Here is a 19,643-nt window from a genome sequence, read left to right as displayed (position 1 = left end):
GGAGTGGTAATTTCTTTCAATGCATTACAAGCTATGGTCGGATTCATTTCTTGATGCTCGATGTGATATTTCACTTCTTGAACATTTTTCTTCTTGATATTTCCTTCTATCTTGATAGTTTGAGGAGTGGTAATTCCGGCCAATGCATTACAAGATATTTTCTGATTCATTTCTTCTTTCTCGATGTGATATTTCACTTCTTGAACCCTTTTTCTTCTTGATATGTCCTTCTATCTTGAGAGTTTGAGGTGCGGTAATTCTTGCCAATGCTTTATAATATATGGTCGGATTCATTTCTTCTTTCTCTGGGGTCGGTTCCTGGTGTATATCCTCGTATTTTGATGTTTCTTGATCCTTTCCTTCCTCCTCTTCACAATTAATGTAAAATAATTTCTTCTTATCAAACTTATGACCTTTAATGCATTTGTTATCACAATTGTAACAAAGCCCTTTTGCTCTTTTTTCTTCCAATTGTTGTGGTGTCACCCTTGTAGGTTGTGGAAGGCTAGGAGAAACAACACTTTCATCTTTATAGTTGTGAGGGGTAGAATTCCTTGTTGCCATAATTTTTCTTTCCACTTTTCTTTCCAACCTAAATGTCTTCTCCAATGAATTAGGTTCCCAAAGACGAACCTCATGTTGAATGTTATCCTTTAAAGTCCCTATGGAGACATCAATCCTCTGCTTCTCTGGAATATCATTTTCCCTTATATTAAATTTTTGAAAGTCCTCAATGTGCTTTGCCATTGACCACTTTTCTTTGAGATTTATCAATTGGCTAAAGAAGGTGTTTCTCTTTGTATCCTCATAATGTGCTATCATTTCCTCCGTGAAAATTGACCACGTAACAAGTGGTTTACGAGAACAAAGCCCTTTATACCATAAAAATTGATCTGGTTCTAAATATGAAGATGCAATACATACCTTTTGTAATAATTTCACCTCATGTAGATCAAAATATTGTTCCATCTGTAGTATCCAATTTACCAGATCCTTGCCATTAAACTTCCTCATATTTCCTTTTCTTTATTTTAGGAGCTCAATCTTGAAATGGATGCCACTCTATAATTTTGGATCTTCTAGTTTTGAAATCGTGACATGTAGTAGCATCATGTTTCCAATGCCACCAGTCTGATCTAAATTGGATTCTCCAAGAAAGAGTTATGCACAATCTCCCAAGATGACCTGATTATATACCTTTTCAGAAGAGCGAACTTTCATGAAGTTCCACGTATCACTATTTTTGACCTTCGGATCTGAAAAATATACACAAAAAACTAAAATCCGTCCTCTTTCTATAACTTCTTACAAAATTTCAATCCGATGCTCAAAGAGAAAGTTATGATGATTTTCCCAAGGTCACATGTTTAAGATGTAATTCGGAAGTTTGCAAAAATGCTAACTTCCTCAAATCATATATTCGAAAATATAGTGAGACAAGATCTGAAATTCATACCTGAGGTTTCACAAAATTTCGTCTCAAATGGGTTTTTTTCTTAACTTCTGAAACGGCGCAGAAAATAAAGTTATAGCGAAAATTCCACGAAGACCTATTTGGACCAAATGTTATGAAACCAGCTCACAAAAAGATAGAAAAGATAGATCAACACTTTAGAAATAAGCCTCTTCGAGGGGTAAACCTCCTTTACATTACACAAATGAACAACTCTTGGATGATACAAATGACAAGACCTCCTTTCTATATATAGGAGTCTAAGGGGTCATAATATAATCAGAGCCGACATAACAATAATAATGTAAGGGCCCAATAATAACAATAGTGGGTTTCTATGGGGCACAATAATAACAATATGGGGACTACATGGGCACAACAATATAATAAGGGGGTTGTACTAATAACAATAATGGGTTACACTAGTAGTATAGGGAACTAACATGATTTCTCCAGACGCACTTGGGTATACTTCTTAAAACTCAAGAGTGAAGTATTTAACATGTTCTTGCCCTTTAAGGCCTTTGTTGAAAAACAATTTGGACATCAAATTCTTAAGCTAAGATCTGATAATAACGAAGAATATGTTAACAAAAAATTTATCAACTTTTGCACTGAGCATGGAATTCAAATGCAACATACTGTTCCATATACTCCACAAAAAAATGGTGTAGCTAAAAGGAAAAATCGCACCTCAAAGGAAATGGTTAATTGTATGTTTCAATCTAAAGGACTTAGTCTTAATTTTTGGGAAGAAGCAATTCACTGTGAAAATTACATAGTAAATCGCACTCCTACTAAGGTTTTAAATAATATCACTCTAGAAGAAGCATGGAGCTCAATTAAATCAAACATAAGTCACTTTTGTGTTTTCGGAAGTGAAGCACGGGCCCATATTCCAGATGAGAAACATAAAGCTTTAGAACCTAAGAGTGAAAAATGTATTTTTGTTGGATATTCTGAAGATGTCAAAGGATATAGACTTATTCCACTTAAGTCCAAAAATGTTATCATTAGAAGAGATGTAAATTTTTCTGAAAATATATCGGCCTACAAGCCTAGTTCGACGGATGTGCCACCTCTCTCTATCCATTCTACTTCTGAAAATATTTCTTCTTCAGATGATGACAGCGAGGATGAAAATCCTCCCCAACCTTCTTAGGATCCTCCTTTAGCTCCTCAGCTTCCAAAATGGGTCTGTGCTACTCGGGATGGAGCAGGTGCTCTTATAGGTGATCCTACAGATCAGTGACGTACACGTTCTCAGTTCAATAGAGCCTCTTCTTTACTGGATCAAGCCTCAGCAAATTATAATCATGACACCTTTGCAGAAGCTTCAGGCCATCCAGATTGGGATGGAGCTATGAATGAAGAATATCTTTCATTATTGGAAAATGATACATGGCATATTGTTCCTCTTCCAAAGGGACGAAGACTTGTTAGATGCAAATGGGTTTACAGGACTAAGTTTGGACCGGATGGAAAAGTTGATAAACATAAAGCTCGTCTTGTTGCTAAGGGTTTTTGACAAGTTGAAGGCATTGACTATACTATAACCTTCTCCCCTATTGCCAAAATGAACTCTATCTTCCTTGTTCTTTCCCTTGCTACCTCTTTCAAATGGGAAGTCCATCAAATGGATGTTAAATCTGCCTTCTTGCATGGGGACTTACATGAAGAAATCTGTATGGAACAACCTCATGGATTTATACAAACAGACTCCAGCCTTGTATGTCGACTTAAGAAATCCCTTTATGGTCCCAAGAAATGCCCTCAGGCTTTGTATGCCAAAATGGATATCTTTCTTTTAGATACTAGCTTTTCTAGGTGTCATTCTAACAACAATGTCTACATCAAGAAAGTGGGTAAGTCTCTTATCATTCTTTTTCTTTATGTTGATGATCTTATCCTTACTGGTAGTGATCCCAACCTTATAAACCATGTGAAGTCCAGCCTTAAATGCAGTTTGAAATGACAGACTTAGGACACTTGCATTACTTTCTTGGTGTTCAAGTCTTGCAATCCAAGGAAGGTATTTCCCTTTCCCAGTCCAAGTATCCTTGTGATCTTCCATGCCTGTTATCACCCCAAGAAACTCTCCTAGGTTGTATCTTAGAGATGCTCAGGAACATTACAAACTCAACAAAATGTTGGAGATGGATGAATGGAAGGAATGATGCATATTCAAGCCAGATAACCATTTCTACTATGCTTAACTCTAGACATGGGTGAACACCCCTAGACTATAAGGCTTTAGACCACCAATTACTCACAGTTTGAGGATTAGGTGAACATGGAGAATATTAACCACACTAGCAGATGAAAAAGACCATGTGATGGCCGGCTGTAACCAGTAAATAGGTCTGTAAATCTATTTCCTAATGCATAGATAGGATGACAGCTCTCTGGCACTAAGTAAACAGAAACCTGCATAACACATTCAATGATACGTACTAGACTTCAACATAGAGGTGGGATGACAGCCCCTCTAATGCTAAATATCAAGAGCACATGAATAAATGCATAACAAGCACAGCCTAGAATAGAGTAGAAATGGAAAGTGAGCAATTAATAGCAAAAGAAGCTTGTATTAGCTAAAAATGAAGACCAGACGCTGCAAGTATCAAAGTAGTTACAGTCTCTAGAAGTTGAAACTTACATCAAAGCAACAACCATCAACCCTATTACATTCTGTCTTCTGGATATATATAGAGATTGATTACAAAAATGCTCTGTTACTCTATGCCTGGAGGGGTCGTAATGGACCACCAACCATGTTAAGTATCTGATAAAGGGCCTCTGTTGCAAACTGCATCCTTTAATGAAAAAGATTGGCCTTTTGAGATACTCTATTGTACTCCTCGAGCAGGTGAAGTGTCATAAAGGATGAAATTCCTTAACTGCTAGAGATGCTGGTCTGCTCAAGGCCGATCCTTTCCTTCTCAGCCATTCTTCCTTGTTAAATGCAGTTGTTGTGGATTAACTGCACAAGGTACTGGTAGTTGATCATCATTGTCCTCCGGGAGTACAGAATGGTCAAAGGAGTGTGGACTTCATGGTGGGTGGATAGAGTGAATGGCAGAATGAGGATTTCCGTCGGATTGTGCAGATTGACAGCAGAGATGGCACAACAGGGGCTATCGGGAAGGTGAGGCGGAAGATAATTACAATCCTTTGGATCTCGAATGAACGGCGGAGATCTATCGGTGGGAAGAATCGAGCAGAAGCAGGTCAACTAAATGTGTGCTGTCGGATCTCAGGCGGATAGATCCGACGGCTATCGAATGGCAAAGGTGCACGGATGATAGCGAGTTGGGAACGGGTGAGTGGGCGGTAAGCAGTATTCCCCGTACCGCTTACGGGAGGTGGGTGGTAAATGTACAAAGCCACGCGATCACAATAGGAGGGCGATGCGTGGCGGATGTGAAGGTAAACAAACCACTTTTCCCACGAGTTAACAAGTGGGCAGTTCGTGGGATCGGGAGGTACAAACGTCATCCGATCGCGGCAGAGTAGATCGGATGGTGCAGAGTACACGGGCAGGTTACTCGTGGCAGGGACCGTTAGATCGGGTGAAGTGTGATTGACGGTTGTAGTTGCGGTAAAGGGTTATATGGGCATGGTTACATGGGTTAAGCGCCTAGGGCTATATTGAAATGGGGTTTTGATGGATTTCAGGGGGTTTTAAATGGGGAATGGAAAGGTTTAAGAAGGAAAACAGAGATAGCGGGGGGTTGTGAAAGTATAAGGAGAATGAAGGAGTAAGAGAAGAATGAATAATGCGGGTCCCTTGTAAGCATAACTAGCACTCCCAGACCTGTTTTTGATCCATCAAATGTCAAAGAATGTAGCAGATCTAACATTGGCTCCTTCTGGGGATGATATCCTCCCCATGAGGTCTCAAGAACCTGCAGATCAATGCCTTTCCGATGAAAAAAATCAACAAAATTCCTAGTGATCCATTGGGCATGGAGTCCAAATGAACCTACACTGAGACTAATAAAATCAAATATTTACACTTTTAAGGCAAAAAGACCTTAAATCGCATAAATTTTCAGAAAACTCCCATTTACTGGGCCATCAAAAACTGCCTCTCCTCCCATACTTTTCATATGAAGGTGTTGTTCCCTTGAATCTGAGAAATGATAAAAGGCCCCGTCCAGAAAGCATCAAATTCCCATGGTTTCCTCTTTTCTCTTTCAGTGCATCCCACTTCAAAACCAAGTCTCCAACCTGAAAATTATCTATCTTTATCTTCCTGTCAAAAGAATCCTTGATATTTTTCTGATGTGCTGCAACCTTTTCAACCAGTTGTTCCCTGATTTGGTGTACCTCTACTAAATCAGTGATCCTTTTTGCCATGTCTTCTTCCTCGTTCTGCTCTTCTTGAAGGAATTTTACCACAAGGAAGGTTAACTGAATTGGGAATACAGCTTCAGTGCCATATACCAGCTTGAATGGAGAATTCCCTATGGATTTCTTAATGGTCACTCTGTCAGCCCATAGTGCATACTTGAGCTTAGAATCCCAATTCTTTTTGTTTTCCTCCAATAGCTTTTTGATTATCCTTATCAGGCTTTTGTTAGAGGATTCTGCTAGACCATTACCTTGAGGGTAATATGAGGTGGAATGAACAAATTTAATACCCATTGAATCGCACATTCCACCAATTCTTTTTCCCTAAAGGCTGATGCATTGTCTGTGACTAATTTATGCGGACAACCAAATCTAGTAAAGATATTTTCTGTCAAAAACTTCATGACCACATTATGATCAGCCTTTCTGGTAGGAATTGCTTCAATCCACTTAGTAAAACAATCAGTGGCTACCAATATCCATTTGTGCTGGCCACTGGAATGTGGATTGATTTCTCCAATGAAATCCAAGCCCCACTGTTGAAAAGGCCCTTTTGCATGTATTGGTTTTAAGGGCAGGGACTTCAACTGTTGTTTTCCTTCAAACCTTTGGCACCTGTCACAAGATTTAACAAATGAAAATACATCAGAAAATAAGGTGGGCCAGTAGTACCCAGCTCTGAAAATATTATGGGCAGTGGTTTTCCAATAATGGCGCCCTCCACACATGCTGGAATGAAAATGCGGCATAACTTCCATTGACTGTTGTTTGTCTAGACACCTCAAAAGAAATCCAGATGGGTCCCTCTAGTAAAGCAGACTTTCATTAATGCAATATTTTGCTGCCCTGAGCTTAACAGTTCTAACTTAACTTTGAGTAAGACCTGGAGGGATTTCTAGCTTCAACAAGAATTTAATTATTGCAGAATACCAATCACAAGAAGCTAGATTTTCTACCACTGACTACTTTCTCTCTGGTTCAGCTGCTTCTTCTTCTTCTGTTTGACCACTTTCTGAAATTGAGCCCATGAGGTTTATGTCCAATGTTCTGCAATTTTCTTCAACTAACAATCTGGCAAGACCCTGACCTCTGACAAGTTTGGTGGGCTTATCAAAGAAGGGTGGTGATGCAGCACTGGCTCGTAGACTTGACATATTTTTGATGAAGAGCCTGCTCATACAGCAATTGCACCACTACAAGCAATGGGTGGGCACAGGGGGAATATCAGATCATTCTCCTATATATCTGTAAATCCATTGGCCACATCAAAAGCTGAAAGCCCCCTTTAAATTCAACCACGTCTGGTTGCAGGACCCAGCCTACATCAAGTTGGTATCTGAATTTTGGACTGCCAACCCCATCCATAGAGATGAATCTTTGGCAAATGGTTTTTGCAATAATCTTTCCAAGATCAAACATCTCTCCATCAATTGGGCTAGGGAGAAGCTTATTCGGAAGAACTCTCAGTTAACTCAAATTGAATCTGAGATGAGCTCTTTACTTGATGATCAAAGTTTGGGATTCATCTCTGCGGAAGATAAGACACATTTGATTGAGTTGGAAAACTAGAAGGCACACAGTCTAAAGGATCACGAGGAATCCCTGAGGCTGAGGAGTAGAGCCATTTGGCTGAAAGCTGGTGATGACAATACAAGGTTCTTTCAAAACTATGCAAAGGGTCAAAAGGTTTCAAATACCATCTGGAATCTTCCTTTACCTGAAAGAGGCTTAGCTGACTCTTTCAACAAGCTCTCCCACCTGGGCACTACTCATTTCAGGAACCTATACAAGAGCCCTCCTGATGCTAATCTTGCTGATATTCTTAATGTGGCTGGTCATTTTCCAAGATTTGTCAATGAGGATGATGCAGAAGAGCTCTTTGCACCGGTCACCTCTGGGGAACTTGAAGGCACATTAAAATGGTTCAAAAAGGACAAGAGCCTAGGCCCAGATGGCTGGACCATGGAATTCTATCTTGATTTCTATGAGATCTTGGGGTAGTACCTTCTGAAAGTGGTGGAGGAGAGCCGAACTACAGGATCTCTATTCCATGCCATCAATTCGACCTTCATTTCTCTCATCCCAAAGTCCAATTATCCATCCTCCTTTGATGATTATAGACCTATATCTTTGTGCAACTACCTCTATAAGATTATATCAAAGATTATTACCAATAGACTCAGGCCTATCCTCTCCCGACATATTGCACCTCAACAATTTGCCTTCCTTGAATCCAGACAGATTCATGAAGCTATTGTATCGGCTCAGGAAGCCATCCATTCTATCTGGACCAAACACCTAAAAAGCATCATTCTCAAGATCGACCTATCCAAAGCTTTCGATCGGGTCAGCTGGCTTTATATTAAGATGCTCCTCATCCATTTGGGTTTCCCTCATAATTACATTACTTGGATCATGGCCTGCATTACCACTCCCACTTTCAGTATTCTCATAAATGGCTCGGCTTCTCATTTCTTCCACTCTGAAAGGGGACTTAGGCAAGGTTGCCCTCTATCTCCCCTCCTCTTTCTTATTGTCATGGAAGGCCTCAGTCACTTAATTGCATCGGCCAAGAGGGAAGGAGACCTTTGTGGCCTCAAGATTTCAGATGATTGCTTTCTCACCCACCTACTATTTGTGGATGACGTGCTTATCCTGCTGGATGGCAGCATCCGGGACTCCCGTTCTTTCTCCAAGATTCTTCTCCTCTTCTCGTCCGCCTCTGGGATGCTTGCTAATCAATCCAAATCTACCATCACTTTTTCTCGCACTTCAGTCCATGAATCCCATTTTGCTCATCAGGTATTTCCCTACAGCATCCACCCTTTGGACAGAGGTCTCAAATATCTGGGTTTCTGGCTAAAACCCACCTGTCAGAGGATTGCAGATTGGGTCTGGCTTGTGTCAAAACTGGAGAAAAGACTATCCATTTGGAGTCACAGATATTTATCCAGGGCGGGCAGGCTAGTTCTTATTAAATCAGTCCTGGAAGCTACCCTAGTTTTCTGAATGGCTCTTGCATGGATCCCTAGGAATATTCTATCTCGTTTGCAACAATTGTGCAACCGATATCTCTGGAATGGGAATCAAGACAAAAAAAAACTTTGCCTAGATTAGCTGGAAAAAGATTGCATTGCCTAAGAAATGGGGAGGTTGGGGATTAAAATATCTCCCTCTATTTGCGCAGGCCCTTGCTGTAAAAATGAGTTGGACCTTGCTGACTGGTCAGAACTTATGGACTCATATCTCATATCATAAATACATCTGGCCACAGAACATGTTGGATTGGGTTCGACTGCCAAGTTGGCCAACAGCGGGCATCTCATCCATGTGAAAGGCATTACTCCACTCCTTGCCCCATATAAGAGACAATCTGGTGTGGAGGATAAATGATGGTTCTTTGGCACAGATTGGTCTGGATCCATGGATAGGAGGTGGAGGTAGACACTTACTTTCTCGAGACCCCATCATGTATCTACACTCCCATGAGATCAGGATATTCTCACCCATTGTCGATCAACAAAATACAAGGATATTTTCACGGGCATGGAAATCTGCTCATCAACTCGATCTTCCCCCTAGATGGCACCAGGAATGGCATGATTATATATCTGCGCTATCTGAATCTCACATCAAGATTAAAGAGGGATGTGATGAATTAGTCTGGTGTTTGGTAGAGAACGACATATATTCCCCAAAGTCAGGATACATTTCCTTGATTCATCACAAACGACCAGATCAGATCACTAGCTGGTAGAGAAACATATGGAAACTCACTGCACCGCCGTGCATGAGATTATTCTTCTGGTGCACACTTAGAGATAAAGTTCCCACGGGGGATCACCTAGCTCACAGATCGATATATGGTCCAACCTGGTGTATTTTGTGCAAATGCGCATCAGAATCAATTGAACACCTTTTTTGCAGTGCACAGCACTGCACTCTCTTTGGAGAGCTTTATCCTCCTCTATTTGATTTTCTGGGCAATAGGTTGGCAATGATCTAGGAAGTGCTTGGGATGACTGGTCCAATAGACACAAGGGATCCAAATTACTAAGCCTCCCTTTACTTTTCAGTCTGTATATCTGGCTGGCCTGAAACCGCTTCATATTTGATAATAGACCTGCATGTTGGCCACTCATAGAGGCTAGTATAATCTATGCCTATAAGGAATTGCCAGACCCTCTTCCACCTAGAGAGCACTGCTTGCATCCCCCACCTAGTATTGACAAGAATACCCCCTGGGCCTTCTTTGATGGTGCAGCTAACCAACAGGGTTGTGGTGGTGGCTTCATTCTATACATCAGTGAACATCATATCTATAAAGTCAAGATGGGATTAGGAGCTGGAACCAATAATTTTGCGGAACTCATTACCCTCCAACATTTATTACATTTATCCTTGGTACACCGGTGCATCAATCTAAATATTTTTGGTTACTCAAAGATTGTTATAAACTGGTTCAATGGCATTTCTGCATGTCACTCTCACACACTCAGCAACATATTACACGAAGTAAATATCTTCAAGGCAGAATTTAACCATATCTCTTGTAATCATATTTACAGGGAGCATAACTGCAGTGCTGACCAACTATCCAAGGAGTCTGCAACATTACCCAGAGGTGAATGGGTGATAAAAGAACAGAGGGGGACAAACGAATACCAATATTATCATCAGCCATATATAGACCAGCACTATCAGGGGGATCTCGATCCTTGAACAACATCTGTTTTCTTATGTTAAAAATTGTAAGAAACACAAAAATTTTGAAAAATTTTGAATATACACTGACATACTGAAAGAACCCTGTGTGGCTTATGTACAGGCTTATACAGGCATATAATAGTATATTCTCAGCTAATATTATAGCAGATCGCCTTGCGTGGTGTATCTCGACAGCTCATAGTTTCTATTTTTGTGACAGTCCATGGTGATATAGATACAGCATATGCAATCAGCATCTACAATATGTAATTTTTCTATATTAATGAAAAATTACGAATTTTTCCAAGGGAAAAAACATAAGAATAAATCATGTATAATATAAAAATGGATATATATTATTGATTTTTTAAGATAAATATCACAACACAATTTGTAGATTATTTTATAATTTCAAGTTAAATATAAACAAATTTGTAGGATCAATAATTATATTCACTTTTTAATCAATAAATATATTAATATAATTATTACTGTAATTAACATAATAAAAAAAATTATAATATTTGATCAAACATAATTTTTTTGTTTTTAATAATCCTTATCACTTTGATTTGTTTAAAAAACTTATAATAACATAATTTTACATATTATTCAATAACTTGAAATTAAGCAAAATTTGTAAGATCAATTTATTAAAAAAAACCATAAATCATACAAAACTAATATATCTTTATCATTAATTTTAATATGTTTATATTGTTATTAATATTATAATAATATTATTTGTAGATCTGATTTATCTTAAAATTATAAGGTTGCATTTTTATTTATTTTTATTTCATATGTATAATATATATGTATAGATATTAACTTATAATTAATTTAAAATTGTAATAATAAATAAAATAAAATGAATATATAATTTAAAAATAAATATATGAAAATATACAAATATAATATTTATTGCAAAATGTGTGAAAACATGAAGATTGTATAGGGATATGCATTGTTTCTTTCAAAAAATTATGAAATAACAATAATAATAGTTTATTCAAAAAGTTTGAAATGTCTTTTATTATGAGTACTTTACTTTATGACTTTAAAAGTATTTAGAGCACTACCATGGTTAACGATTTGTTTTTAAAAATACTTAAGAGCACTACCATGGTTAACTCAAGCAATGCCACCTCAACCAGGGCGGTGATGTCATCCCCTAAAATGTGATTGGTTCTCATAAAATAAATTTTGACTATACATTTTCCTTAGCAGGCCCATTTTTTACCTCACAATTCCTCAAATATTTTGAATTGGGTCTCGTTATCAGTACAAATGTTGCTCCGACAAATGGAGCCTTCAAAGGTATAGAGAAGGAATAGGAATGGATTGGTGACTTCTAATGAAAACATAAATTAAACTATGATATATATTAATAACCTAGGTGTTGATACTTGATATGTGATAAATAAATATAACTAAAATTGAAAATATATATCTTCAAGTTATTTCATTAATAGTAAAACAACATAAAGAAAAATTAATTCAATTAAATAGTTAATTGAATTAATTTCATAAAACATTGACCTCTAATTCTCGTTTCTCTTATACTTATAATCAACATATAGCAATATATCAAAAGTGATAATATTTCAATCAACTAATCATAAGCATAAGAAAACAATTTATAAGATAATATCCCAATTATAAATCAAAATAAAACAAATATAATAAAAGTACCAATTTTGTTTTTCTCTTAATAAATATGGAATCAACATGAGGTTCAACTTATATTAAATAAAAGGTAGAGTACAATAGTGTAACAAAGATATTCTTGCAAAATTTCAAATTACCCAAACCTGAGCTCGAGAGGCCTTTAAACAGTTTTTTTTTCAAAACAATAGAGAGAATAATCAATAGTGATATATTCTCTCAACTAAAGCAAAACAACCTAGAATAACATAAACATTACTTGCAAATTGAAATAAAATAATTAATTTGGAAGTACAACTAAGATGTGGAACCAGTGGGAATTTTCCATTTTCGATATACTAGAAGTGATGCTAGCTCACGAGGAGAATGAGGTCTAATGTTCATTTGATAGCTCAAGACATGAGCTTGCAAAGGTGGAAATATTTGAGTTTCCTATTCAATAATTACCTTGGTTACTTGAAGGTAACCATGTGGTTTGATTAATAATTCATAGCTCAATTCAATATCTACCTTGGACAATTGTTCAATCCTTTTATTGCATTTTTCTCTATTACTTTGCCACATTTTTTTAACATAGCTACCTCTGTGAAATCCTCTTCTTCATCACTTGATAAAAAATTGGATTCCTTGAGTGAATGGGTGATAAATTGAACAAATGAATTGGAAAAGCCTCTCAACATTATTTATTAATCTCTTAATCAAGTGTATCTTATCCTTCCAAGTATGGAATGTTGTAGACTTTTGCATTTCATTGATTTTTCTCAAGTTTTAATAGAATCTTTTAGGATCATGTTTCCATTTCAAAAGTTCACTGAGCTTATTCTTGGTCTTGTCATATTGGCTTTCGATATCAATAAATTAATCAACTAATGAGTCAACCAACTTGTTTTGAGTTTGTATCAAACTTAACTTCTTGCAAAGTAGTTGTTGTTGATGCTGAAGATATTGATTCAATTCATTAGATTCATGTTTGAAATTGACAATATCTATATCATTTTCCATTGTTTTCTTTATCTTCTATTGTATCTCATTTATATTTTCATATATCTACCTAATTTCAAACTCATACTTATCTTTAACCAAGGTGACTTGTACCTACAACTGTGCTTGAAACTATGAAGATAATTTCTCCAATTATTGTATTCTCTCATCTTTCTCCTTGATAAACTCTTTGAATTAATTTTCTTTATCTACAATGGAAGTAGCATAATCTCCAACATACTGGGTTAATTCTTCAATTTCTTTGTGAGGAGTGGTTGATGCTTCTTTCCAGGATATTTATAGTGAGGAAGGATATAAAGTAGTGGTGGTTGTTAAGGCTTGTGTATCAACAATCTTTCGTTTCTTTCTTCTCTTCTTTAAAATAGATTTATGTTGAATACTATAAAACACTTCTAGTTTTGGATTCTCCTCAATATTCAATTGAACTACAATATTTGGAGATATTGGAATTGTTTCCACACTAAACCGAATTTTGATAGGTGTTTTAGTAATGTCACCAGATTTTGCAATAGAAAAATTTGAAGAATGAGGAGAAACATCCACTGATTGATGTGTAATGTTGGTAGAAGTATTTGCTCCAAGAATTGTTGCTTCTTTTCCAGATTGAACTAGTGTTGAAGGGATATCCACAAATTTGTGTCAATCTTTGACTATATCATTGACTAATGGATTCACTTAAAGAAGTGTGTTCTTGAGAACCTGTAGAAGAAATTTGAACCATAGTGGTAGCCTGAGGAGTGACCTATGTCGAAGATCTAGTAGAATTCTCTGTTATACATCACCTTTAGGTAACTTGATCAAAAGTAAAGATAAGTTAGAGCTTCATGTGTCCTTGAAAATTAGAAAATGATGATAATTGTCTGGAGACAACTGCTTTTCTTTATTGCAAACAAATGCATAAGAATAATCTCCACAAAATATATTAGCATACTGGTTGACTTTGTAAACATATATTTTGATAGCATCAACAACTATATTCTCAAGCACTTTGGAGGGATAATGTGGTTTTGCAGGGATAATGGCTAATTTCAACTCATATAAAGGCATGATCCTTCTTTAGCATGCATATAATTTTGAAGTATAAATAAACTAATCTACAAACGAAATTGTGGCTAGGGATACTTGGAGGCTCTCTTTAGATCAAGGGTTATACCAGTCATGATAGTTTGACAAACAAATTTTCTACATAAAATTTTTTCTAAAAACATAAAGGGGCAAAACGTGTGGATTATTGTTGCTTCCCCAAACCCTATTGTAAAAAAAATCTTTTTGACAAACCAATCCCCAATTCTCGATAAATAATCCATGGCAGTTGTAGACATTCAAGGAAGCTTGGAACTGAGAATAATTTGGTAAAATTGAATCATGATGTGGCGACAAATGTGATAAAAATGATTGAAATAGTTATCTTCCCATAGTATGTTATGATGAATGTGGATGGGAGAGAGTCAACAAGTGTGCATTTCCAACCCATATAATGAAAGTATCAAGAGAAATAAAAAGCATCCATTACATAAGCAAGCATGTAAAAAGGTGGGTTATGAGTGACCGTTTGTTTATAGCAGACATGTATGATATGTTTAGCCAAATTATCAGACATAATCTAGCCCCAATTTAAAATAAACATGTTGGTATCCCTATGAATGAGAGGGATCCAGTCCTTAGGAAATTGGGAGACATTTTGATAGGTGAACAATTGATAAAGCATGGAATTGACATAATAATGAGGAGCTAAGGGTTTTCGTTGTGCTTATTTGTGTCACTTCTCCATTCTCTAATAAAACTAGGAAGTTATTTTTCTTTACCCCCGCATTCTAATTTCTAAAATCCTTCAAGAAAATGAGAATTGTATACTAGATGTGGCTCAAGAAAATGATACATATCTTGTATATATTGTGGCTTGAAGGAACCGATAATCATTCCCCATGAGGTGATGAATTTCCTTTCACTGATATCAATGTTCTCCACCACCCAACAAATCATATCTGTGTAAGGGCGAAGCATAGGACTCACAACAATTTTGTGCTGACAGAATTTGGAAGGGTTTATGTTCATGGTTTTAGAAGTTTTATAGCCACCCTGGTCTGCAGTCACCATTGTTGGCCTTTCAAAATCTTTGCTGTAAATTCCTCCTCAAGTAGTTCATACATGACATTCCAATATGAAACACCAAAGTCCCTCATTCATATTGTGTCAAAGAAAAGAAAGGTACTTGGAAACTTTTCATTAATCATTTCCATGAATGGCCCAGTTGGTTACTGCAAGGGTTTTTTCTTCTTTGGCTTCACCATTCTAACAGTTGGTACATGGCTTTCTATAGTGATAGGTTGTAATAGAGGAAACCCATATTAGAGGGTTTTTATCATGTAAAATTAATTTACTCATAAACTTAATATAACTTCGATCAATAAAAAAGGAATTAAAAACGGGCATGCAATAGTTAATTGGATGAATATATGGTAAGTAAAAAAAATTAATATAGGTGTGATTTTCAATAATCCATATTAGAGTGATGGTTGTTAAAGGATGATAGGTGACACAATTTAATTGAGCGAAAAAGTTACCAAGGGATGTGGCTACTTATTTCATCCCTTGAGGTTAGACCCCAGGAGGAGCAAAAGGAAGTGTCGTTAAGGAATCACCGGGATGACTGGACTTCGAGATGATGTGTAGTGGGGGTATCTGTGTTCTAATAAAAGGTCATATGAGTGCTGAGTAGGTGAGTCGAGTCAGCGCAGGAGGAAATCTTGAAAGGAATAAGTTGTTAGCACATTGCAAAGGGCTAGGATGACTGGAAGCAAGAATATGTGGAAAGGAAAGGTTCTACATCCAATAATAAAGTGGAGGGAGAAGCGTGAGCGGGGCTAAAATCTGAAGTGAGATGATGAGCTATCGTTTTGCTAAGTTATCTTGATGCTTTCAAACAGATGGGTCACGTGTAACTTCTAGGAAGAAGGGTCAGGATGAAGCGTAAAGGAGACATTACGGAGGATGAATAAGAGAGTTGCAAGCCATGTGATATGGTAGAGTGGAAGCCCACATAAATTTTTGAGTTGTCCTAAAAAGAGGATCCCAGACACATTTAAAAGTCACAATTTTTTAATGGGCCAGAGCAAAACCTCCACGCAAACTTTCAAGCAGAGAAATAAGGGTGTGGTTTAATTGAAATAAAGTTTTGTTAATGTGAAAAATCCAAAACTTGGGTTTATTTGAATTATTAACAGTTGCAGTGGTTCTGGCCTTGGGCCTTCTTATATAATTTATTGAAAAATGTATGAAATTTACCCCTAAGCTAAAAATATAAAATCAAATGGTTTATTGATTTTTTTCAAAGAAATGTTAAGGAAAATTCAAATCTAAAAAATTAAAGGATCCCCATTTTTTATTATGATATTAATATAAAATAAGGGGTTTTTGTTTGACACAATAATTGGTGACAAACTGGGAGAACCAATTATCTCTATTTATATTAATGAAGAGAAGGGTAAATAATATTGCATAAAGGAAATAACGTATAACTTAATAAAAATCATGATGGAAATTTTATGATCATTAAAATGAGAGAAATTAAAACTTGTACTCATTTCTTTTGATCTTACCTTTATCTTGATTTATTTGTTTGATCAAGAATCATTGGCTTTTGATTTTATTACTAAGCATAACTTAATACTACTTTACGCATGTTCTTGAGTTAAACTTTATGTTCCCGCCATCGGTTCACTATTGGCAAGCCAGTTTAGTACTCTGAGGAATTCACCATCGTATCATGCATGAATTTACCCACAGCCAACAATCTTGTTCAATACCTCAGTGGTTTTACATACATTTCCCATGAATTCTTATATTGACTTTTTTATTCACCTTTAGATCAATGATCTGATATTCCTTTAATACCAACATTATCCAAGACCATTTCTTTGGTTGATGTTAGTAGAATTGCATGAAAGAGCATATAAAAACCATATATACAAAACACTTAAAGAAGAAGAAACATAAAGTATACCTTAAAGACAATGCACATAAAAGTTTGATAACAAAGTTCGTCCTGTGTGGACTATGTCTTTGGGCCCTACTTCAATAGTGGGGAGGCCATTTCATTCATCTCAGCAAAATCAAAATGAGTACATGGAAAAATACATCATTATATCTCCATTCCTGGGAATAACTTAAAGTTCCACTCCTCAAAACACAACAATCACAACACCAATGGGTATGTCTCATCCTCCTAAAACTTTTCATTATAAACATGACCCATTTTGAAAGGTTCATTATTGTCACGAAATTTATGCCCAAAAATTAATGAAGAATGTGAGTTTCTGCTATGACCCTTGAGATATAGTTCCAAAATGAAAAAATGAAAAAATAAAAAAATGCACCATTATGATCCCTACAAAATTCTGAGAAAAAATGAGTATAAACTTGACTATATTCTGTCAATTGCAACTCTTTCCCCTCAGAGAATATTTTAGATTACATGCAAATTCTACATCAGAATACTCTGAGAATATTCTTGGGAATATTCTCTTATAATATTCTAGGGAATATTCTCCTAAAATATGATTCTCGATATTCAAGCCCATTCAAGGTTCTACTCTTGGTTCCCTGCATCATAGTTCCACTATCACCATCCCATTCAACCTTTGATGCTCAGTCATGACTCCTCCCATACGAATGATAAAAAATTATATAATATATTGTGGACAAACTTTACGAAGTCACACCTGTAGGTTGTTCGGTTTGCGCATTCAAATAAGGTCATAAGGTTGGTGGGGTTTCGAGGTCAAACCCATACGCCTCCCTTCTCATTTGTTTTTAATACAATGCCTTGCCATATTATAAAAAGCATATGTTATATGGTTATAACAACCATATGGTTTTTTTTAATATACATATTTTTTGTTTTATATGGCTTATAACTAATGGGCCTCTAAATTAGACATATATTAAGGCTCATGCCTCTAAATTAAAACATAAATTCAGGCCTATGACTAGCCTTCAGTACATTAAACCTCTCTTTTTGCATTATATAATTTATTTTTAACTTTAATATATTCATTAGGAAGGTTTATGAATAATTGAATATTTGTGCCTCATATTATTTATTTTTGTGGAATATTATGAGAATATTGGGCAGATTATGAAGAGTTGGAGGAGATAATATAGGGACTTGTTCCCTACTACTAGAGGATCAATAATAAATAACAAATAAACAAAATATTATGGAATTATGGCACAAATTGTGGAACTCCAATGATTGAGAAAATCTAGGAATGTGTTCCAATAATCAAGGGACCAGATCCACTAATCAAAGGATTTTAATGGGGAAAGCTTCCTCCATTAATGGGGAATGATTCATAATCATTTTGCATAAGTACCAAGTCTAATTTTCCACTAGGGAGGGATTTTCATTAGTGTAATTGTGGAGAGAACTCGTATTTTTGCAGCTCCATTGTATTTTCCTGTAGGGATGTAATTCTGTTGATGAAAATAATGAAGATTGGTGTCATGTTCAGCTTCAAAATCTTGTTCTCCTCCATAGATATCCGAGTTTCTTTTGGCTTGGCCATCCCAAGAACCTCAGAGCCCTTTTGTATCCTTTTCTTTCCTTCTTTTCATTGCTTATTCACATGCATCTCTAGTTTTTATTTCTTTCTATTTCTGCATTTAGTATTAATGATTTCTTGTTGTAGGATTGAGTTAAATGGTTGATGTAAGTTCATTTGCAGCATCACAAGCATTATTTAATCCTTGGAAAAGCTCTGGAAGTTCATAGTAATCATTGAGTTGCTTGGATTAGTCTTCTTATTCCCAAATCTAGATTGTTGAACCTCCTTTTTAGCAAAGAACAGTGAATTTCTGCGATTTTTAGAGCATGCTAACAAGCTTCAATCGAGATGGTTCCACTTGCATTAGATCAAAAAAACATTCTAGTTCATAGAAAAAATTACTCCATTGCATTTTCACTTGATTTGGTTAGGCATTTTTTAGATTTACTAGCTCACTAGTTCTTAAATTTCTAGATTTTTGACTAGTAATGTTTTTTTATTTTTTTTGCATGGTTTAATAGAGATATTTTTTAGTTATTCCACTTGTAATAGGGATCTAATACATCCTAGTTAATAACAAAATTTGTCCCATCCAATTTGGATTTCATCATTTCACAAGGAAACTTCTCCAAGATTTTTTAGAAAATCCATCCATCTCCAAACTTTGGTTTTGAGTTCTGAGTGATCCTAGGAATTTTCTCACTCCATTCCATCCATATTTCACCTTCCCTAAGCCTTCCATCACTTCTAACATCTTCCATTTTTCTCTCGGCGGTATCCTGTAGGTTTCTAGTACATCCTGTAGGTTTTCCTGAAATGGCCTGTTTTGAGGCCGAATTGAGGAAAAACCTCTAGGAAGTCACCAAAATCCTCACAAGGGTCTCCCACACCATCCAACCATCTCCTAACCC

Source organism: Pinus tabuliformis, chromosome 8 (genome assembly GCF_031772625.1).
Source record: "Pinus tabuliformis cultivar Carrire ecotype Pingquan chromosome 8, CPIR1, whole genome shotgun sequence".
Classification (NCBI taxonomy): Eukaryota; Viridiplantae; Streptophyta; class Pinopsida; order Pinales; family Pinaceae; genus Pinus; species Pinus tabuliformis.
This window is presented reverse-complemented; position numbering follows the sequence as displayed.